Source organism: Clarias gariepinus, chromosome 8 (assembly GCF_024256425.1).
Source record: "Clarias gariepinus isolate MV-2021 ecotype Netherlands chromosome 8, CGAR_prim_01v2, whole genome shotgun sequence".
In the NCBI taxonomy this organism is placed as follows: Eukaryota; Metazoa; Chordata; class Actinopteri; order Siluriformes; family Clariidae; genus Clarias; species Clarias gariepinus.
In genome coordinates, this window is record NC_071107.1 from 21,060,596 (window position 1) to 21,068,832 (window position 8,237).

Genomic DNA, 8,237 nt, shown 5'->3' on the forward strand with positions numbered 1-8,237 from the left:
TTGCAGTAATTCGAGCTCCTCTATTATGGCCCTAGTATTATAAATGTTAATTTAAAGTAATATCGTTTAAATCTTTTTTTTGTTTTAATGCAAGCACGATCAGGATCATGAACAGAGTGTTAAGTTAAATTGTATGATGAATTAAAAAAAGAAGAATTTTTGCTTGTTGTGGTCGCCGCACTAACCAGGAGAGATGAACAAATGCACATGCATGATGTTTGAAGATCTCAGTTTATTATCAGCAAAGAGAGCATATTTAAACCTTCAAATTAAAATTTTATTTGTTACATACACAGTCATACACAGTACGATATGCAGTGAAATCCTTACCCGACCGCCAGTGACCTTAAAAGTAAAAGCTTATTTTTAAGAAATAAATATAAATAAAACAGAAATACAATAGAAAATAAAATTTAGCAAGGTAAAATAAAGTAAATATATTTCTGTACAAATAAAATGAAATAAAATAATTTTGGCTAGACATCTCATATATATACACATCAATAATTTTGGCTAGACATCCTATACATCATGTCTAGCCAAAATTAGTATAATAATATATAACTAACAGTCATTAACATGTAAGTCATAGAGAGTCGACAGGGAATACATTTGCATGTCTGTGAACCAGTTAAAGAAAAGGGTTGAAGCTTTTTTAAAAGTTTATTCTTCTGGATATAGATGATATAAACCTAATAGTTCCCTTTAAATTCTAACAGAACTTACTACGGTTTTTACTAGAATTAACAATTAATAAACCTAATCTAATGTTCTGGCTCAGATTCAACAGGGAACCCATCACATTTGGGTAATAACTAATAACAGGAATTGATTTGCAGTCATAACGTGTTAGAAGGCTGGAAGTTTAAAATAACAGGTGATTCAGGAGATGTTCAAGTTAATATGAGGTCCACTTTTTTATTGCAGGGTCAGGTACAAAATTGTATTGAGTTACTTCAGTCACAAGTCATCGGGAACAGGTGTCTGCATCAGCCGAGTCCTGCCCATCTTCATCATCAATTGGAACCACCACTGGGGCCTCCATGCGAGGATGTCTCCAGTCAGAAGTGGGGCACCAGAATGAGTGAGACAGGTTCAGAGGTCAGAGTGGATCTGGATCACTGGCAGCTCAGGAGCACAATACAGTATGTAGCTCAATAGAGAGAGACAGGAGAAGGATAATGATAAGAGATGGTGTGTGGTTGTGGTTTGATGATTTATATCAAAAATACTTTGCAGTGCCATGAAATACAATGGTTAAGTAATCATGGATTGGAATGTTTAGTGTTTAATGTCTATTTCAATTATTGTAATCTATCGCTCCCCCTCATCTGATGTTAGTTTTTATGATGAATTTAAGAAGTTATTGAAGGAATGTTATTTAAATAAAGAGCTAATTATTAGGGAAGATTTTAACACTAATTGGGAAAAATCTCAAAGGACTTGCTGATAAATTTGATCTTAACCAAATAATTAAAGGGCCCACAAGAATTATTATTTCAATTAGAATCCAGATTGATTTATTGTGGTAATACACCAGAGAGAATGATAAAGTCTGCTAATATAATAACTGGCCTTTCTGACCACAATTTGATGCATTTAGCTAAAAAACTCAAAGTAAAAAAAAGATAAGAATTTAGTACCATGGATTAATTTAGATGTAATAAATGTAATGCAATGTAATTAAAGACAGCAACTGCAAGAAATATGTTTCTAATAAGAAAATTGTTAAAAGTATAAGGAAAGCTAAAGCAGATTTTTTTAAATCTAGCTTTAGCTAAAAGGGAACTCCAGCAATCTGGAACCCACTAAAGAAACTGATGGTAACACAACTCAAGAAAAAAAGATTGTTAGACATTAGAATAAATGGAAACCGTACAAAAAGTATGCATGATGTTGCATATAATTTTTATATTTTTACAGACTCCATAGAAACATACTGCATATACCTAACAGTATATATCCATGCAATATTCCCTAATGTATGAAAGTCTGCAATTTTTTACAAAATTAAACAGTCCCAGGGTGGAGTCTGGTGTCTTTGTGGCAGGGGAGAAGCTACAAGTCGTGTTTGAATATAAATTTCCTCGAGTTTGGGTAGACTCCAAACAATCATTCAAATCACAGGTAAAGAGGTCTCGTAATCAAGTTAAATTAAGGTTTTCTAATTTCCACTTTTTAAGGCCAGTATTATCTATACAGACAGCAAAAGTGTACATGCATGCTATGATATTGGCACATATTAACTGCCTGGTCACATGCAAAATCTTCTACGTTTAAACCATTAGGATCTCTGTATAAGCAAACCTTGAAATTATGACTGTAATGTTATATTGTTTTAATGTTATATCTTTTCACAAAAGGCTTGGTTTTCAGGCTAGTCACAGTGAGACTGTCTGAGCCTTAATTGAGAGCCTATTCCATAACTTTGGGGCTTGTAAAAAAAAATAATAATAAAAAAAAGGTCTGCCCCTGCTGTAGTTTTCATAATAAGAGATACTGACAACCAGCCTCCATTCTTTGATCAAAGAAGGTGCGGTGGATCATAAAACATTAGCAATTCACTCAGTTATTATGGCGCAAGACAATTTAATCCCTTTTAGGTCAATTGTAGTATTTTTTTAGAGACTAGTAGTGCTACTAGTAGTATGAATAAAATCAATATGAAATTTCATTGGGAGCCAATACAGTGTGGAAAAGTGGTGATGTGCTTACTGTATATTGTCTTGTTCTATTGAGGCCTCTCGCTGCTGCATTCTAGAGTAACTGGAGCTTATTTATGCACATCCAGACAATAAGACATTATAGTAGTCCAACCTACAGGTAACAAAAGCATTAACTAGTGTTTCTGCATCATGTAGTGGTAATACAATATATGCCTTTTCTTAGAAATATTTGTAAGATGAAAAAATGTTATCCTAGTAACATTATCTACACTGTAAACCCGGATAAGTTGGCTGTACTTAAACCATTTGCGTTAAGTGATTGCCTCAATTTTTTTTAAGTTATTGACAGTAGGAAAAATTAATTTATTTAGGTATAGTCAACACAAATGGTCAATTGTCAGAAATTAAACTTTTTAAGGTTTATACACTTAAATGGTTTAAGTAATCAGCAATAGAAATAGAATTGAGGCCACTTAAAAGTACAATAATCATAAATTAATATTATAAGTCAAATGAACTTAAAACCATAGTTGTATTAAAAATATTAATATATTAAAGGGAAAATATTTTAACAATCCAAAGTAAATTTTTCTTTTATCAAATGACCACAGAATGCAGTACTTTTTATTTATATTATTGAAATACAACAATCCAACAAATGTGTTAACAGATGAAAATCCAAAATAACAGTGAGTAATGGGTTTTTGCCAATGGTATGTCCTTATTTTCAAGTTTCCAAAATAAATAAATAAATAAATAAAAAACATCACTGACAACGTAACAGCATATACTGCAAGTGAAAAATTAAAACATGCATGCTTTTGTGCCACACAACAAAGCAGACATTAAGAACATAAGCCTAAAGAACAGCTATGTAGTGAGGATCAGAGTTCTAAAATCTAAAATGTGTCCACTGTAGAATGATTAAAAAACAACAAAACTAGACACATTTAGCACAAGAATTATATACTAAATGACCAATTGCAAGAATATTTGCTCTAGACAGTGCAAACAAATCCAAACACAGACATGAAGAGCTGTGCCATAAGCATAAATGTGTTTTACACTGCAAGCTCATTCTTCAGCCTTTTGGAGGTAGCTCACTTTGACCTAAATTTAGCATCACCTGCTGAACAAAAGTAAAAGTGTTTTTCAAGCACTTTGGGTACTGCAGGTGGAATTCGTAAATCAAGCCAAACAAGAGGCACATTGCTTGAGGTAGGTTGGTCAGTCCCTCCATTGCTAGGCTGCCCTCTAAAATGATCCCCACTCTTGAGGGATTGAGGTGGGGCGGTGCTGGACTTGCAGCTCTGTTGTCATAGCAAAGGAGTCCCACTGGAATGTTCATGGAGTCTTCCTCAGTAAGACTCTACATAGTGCAAGAAAGAAGACAAAAAAGGATATCCAGGATAACAGCAACTTGTCTACAATCAACTGTATAGAAATATTTATTATTATGATTTTTATATTTAAATGTGGTTTTATTTTTGGTACTATAAACAAGCCATTAGAGCCACTGGACAATGTTATATGTGAATGGTATGAAGGAGAAGTTTACTCACCAAACTGCTCTTGAAGAACATAGATGGATCATCTCCAAGAATGACTGGAAGTCCTCTCAGGACAAGACATCTAATGGGTGTTGGCCCTGTGCTCTGCAAAGAAATATACCACACTAAAATGTAGAACAAAGAAATATGTCCCAGATAGCATTGAAATTGAAATGACATTAAAATGACATTGATTCAATATCAGATCAACGCATTCAACCACATTAATATTATAATAATATTATAATATAATATTTCTTAAGCACTGACTTGACATTACTATACAGTAATGGTTGTGACAGATCATGTATTTGGCAAAGGTGTTGTATTACTTCTTGTACAGCACTCTCTGGGATATGCAGAATAGTTTGCATTTTCAATAACAGAGATGCTAGATTATGTTCAAGCCATTTTCCTAAACTACAAAGATCATCACAGGCTTCGTCCATGACCTCTAGGTCTTCTGTGTCAGAAGTTGGCAGTTGTTCTAGTTCACCTTGACTTTCATGGGCCAATTTTTAGCTATACTGGCAATTATTTCTGACTTGAAATTCTTCTAAGTATGCTCTCTGTGTGTTTTACTTTTGTGTGCATTGAAAGTGGAGTATACACTGGTCTGAAATTTACAGTCTTTATAAGGACACTCAACTTTGTGATTTACTTTTAAGTGGGTATTCCGCAGATGAGCAAAATATTCTATTTCAGTGCAGAGTTCATGAAATTCACATGACAAACAGTGAAACTTAATTTGAGCATCTACAGTATGAGGTTGATCAGTGATTCTGTTGTGAAAGCGAGCTAAATGGCTGTGGAGTGCATTGAGAGACTTGAATGTACACATACATTCATGATACTGTACAAGCAAGGAAAGGGCTCAGTTCTTGCATAAGTTCCATGTTTTAGCCTGTAATGTTTAAAAAGCTGTGCTCTCTTCTCACAGATGGCAGGGCAGAACTTGCATTTCCAGGGCATATTAATGTTTTATTCTTTTTTAAATGTTTTAATGCCACTCTAAAAACACAGTGCTGCCTACTCACTTATGACAATCTCAAATTTACACACATTCAAATGCACCTTTTAAACTGCAAAAGTTCCAGCAGTTTCTATGTAGTGTACTCAAAAAGAGAAAACAACTCACCTTGTTCACACAGAAAATGGCATCCTCTTGCAGGCAAAACTCCTTACAAAGGGTCCAAACTTGGGTCCAAACATACAATGGTAGTTTCAAAACATTGTCTAAAGGGCATGCCAAGTGCAAAAACTTTGAATTGCTTTTGGCGCAATTTCCTCTGTATCCTCCAACAGACAAGTCCAGACTTGCCTTAACTTTTCAGCCAATCACAACAGGGCACCACTGTTGCCTGAGGTGAAACTTGATAGTTTAAGTTAGTTAAACTTATAAAAATGAGTACATAAAATGACTGTCACATACACTCTTTATATACTTATATTGTTTAAGTAATGCAACAAAACAATTTTTTTTTTGTGATATTTACTCAAACTGTTTGCATAGACAGAACTTTCAGGTTAACTGTGTATATGAGCTTCAAATAAAAAACTGAAATCTATAATCACACCAAGGGCCCAGACATGATGAAACAAAAAGACCTTCCAAAAGTTCTGTGAGACCAGCTTACTTTTATCTGCATGTGGTCCTAGTAAAAACACTTATATTCTGTCAGAATTTAGCAGAAGGAAGTTAATTAGCTCCAATGCTGCATACTATCATTTACTGTACAAGCAAGACGTTATATTTGGGTCCTCCCTTTATTCCGTTTTTTTTTTTCTTCCTCAAGCAGAAATTTATCACATCATCTTATAAGGTCTAATATGTAACAGGATGCATAATCTTCTGTCCTTCACACATTCCTCTTTATGAGGATTTTTCTCATCTGTTTTTTCTCTTCTGTTTTTTTTCTCACAAGCATTGCCCAAAAATGTAACTGTTTATCATCAGTATAACAGTGAAAACTAATACTGTGCTTACAAATTATGTTTCCCAGAAGCATGTAAAGAGAAAATAGCAGTGCGCCTAAAACTGAAAACTGTGGAACACCAGACTTCACTTTAGTACAAGTAGAATCGTCACCGTTTAATATCTACAAATTGCTAACAATCAGTCAGATCTGAGTCATACTTAGTCCTGTCGACTAAAATTCGAATTAAAAAAAAAATATTATTTCAATGTAGGTATGAGCATCACTGCTGTGTTACAACCTTTTTCTGGGGGGAGGGGGGTATAGTAATTGGCCTATAGTTACTGTCTGACATGTGTCAGGTTTCTTCTTTAGGGGTAGAATAACTGATAGTTTTACAGATTTGGGAATGCAGCCATTGCTAAGTGAACGAGGTTCAGTTATTTCTAGTATTATTTGTCTGACAAAACCTGTAGGTACAGAAAAAAGATAAATGAAATTAGTTTAGTCTCTTGAAGGGGAGCAAAATATTCAAAGTGCTGAAAAGCACCAAAAGGCTTGATTTTCAGGCTAGTCACACAAAGACTGTTTAAGTCTTAAACATTAATTGAAAGCCTTTTCCATAACTTTGGAGCTTGTAAGAAAAAGCTCTGCCTCCTGCTGTAGCTTTTATAATAAGAGATACTGACAACCAGCCTCCATCCTTTGATCAAAGAAGGTGCGGTGGATCATGTGAATACTGTATGTGACAGAATCCATAATGTAGGATGAGGGACTATTTAACTAGATTTCCCTGTATGGTCCACCAAAAATAGGTTACAGTAACTACTGGTAAAATATCCTTACAGGAATGTCTTTGGAAACCAACTGTTGTGTTTAGGTAAAGTTAAAGTTTGAGGATTTTTTTTTCCATTTCTTAACATATATGACAACAATGTGCAGTTGTGTTTTACAATAGCAAATAATTAAAATTGTACTTTGACAATTTGAGTGTCATGTGCAAATATATTCATATGTTTGATTTCATTAAAAGAATAAGTAATATTCACAGTGTGGGTTCCTTTCAAAACAAGAAGTTGCAATTCCCACACAGCACTGTTCATACAGAGTTTTTGTGCAATGTGCTGTAGAATCAACCCCATGAAATGTAAGACTCCTCAGTACTTTCATAACTTTTAGTTAAGATAAGCACAGATATGTATTTATGCATTTGCATCATGGTGTTCATCAGCTATACCTGTTTTGTTAATTTGCAGAATTTTAGCATTATCTCTTTCTTAGCAGACGTGTGTGTACTGTAAATCCCCATGTTGCTTGTCCTTGTGCACAAAAGAAAGAGGTGATAAGAAGTCTTAAATGGCTGATTATATTATATCTTAGTTTATCTACAGAGGTTTGTTTATCTTATTAGTCATGTTTCTTAGGCTAGCTTACTTCATTAGTATTTCCTCATGTGGTCAACAAAAAAAGAAGCAACTAATTTCCTAGTAAACGCAGATCTTATTTAAAACCTCATTAATAACCTTTAACTGCTTTAACACTGAGTGAATAATAGGCTGAAAATGCATCATCTGTTGTTTTACGTTGCACTTCTTTAACACACACTTGCAACTTATGTACTAGAACGTCTTATTTAAATGTAGGATAAGATATAAGATATAGAACATATTTGGTATATTTTGCTATAACTCTAGAAGTTATACTCAGTACAGTTAAGAGCACTTAGGGGATATTCCTAAAATAGTTCTGCCTGCAAGCTTCTTTGACTGAAGACATTGGTACTTGCTGTCTTTGTACGCTGTAGTGTTACAATTTCTCTTTACTGTAACTAAAGTTAGAGTCCCAAACGTCTTTTATCATGACTGTGCTCCTGTGCATAAAGTATCCTCCATATGAACCGCACTGATCTCGTATAGGATCATTTAAAACACAGACTGTGCCCCAAGCCTCCTCATCCAATATTAGTGCCTTATCTCATTGACGCTCTTGTAATTTTACAAATCAAAAATACACCCCTAACATATTATACATACTGTAGAGTAATAAGAAGCTGTCTTTACTGTAATTGAACACCAAAAAACTTTAAAAAGATATTATTTATTCCA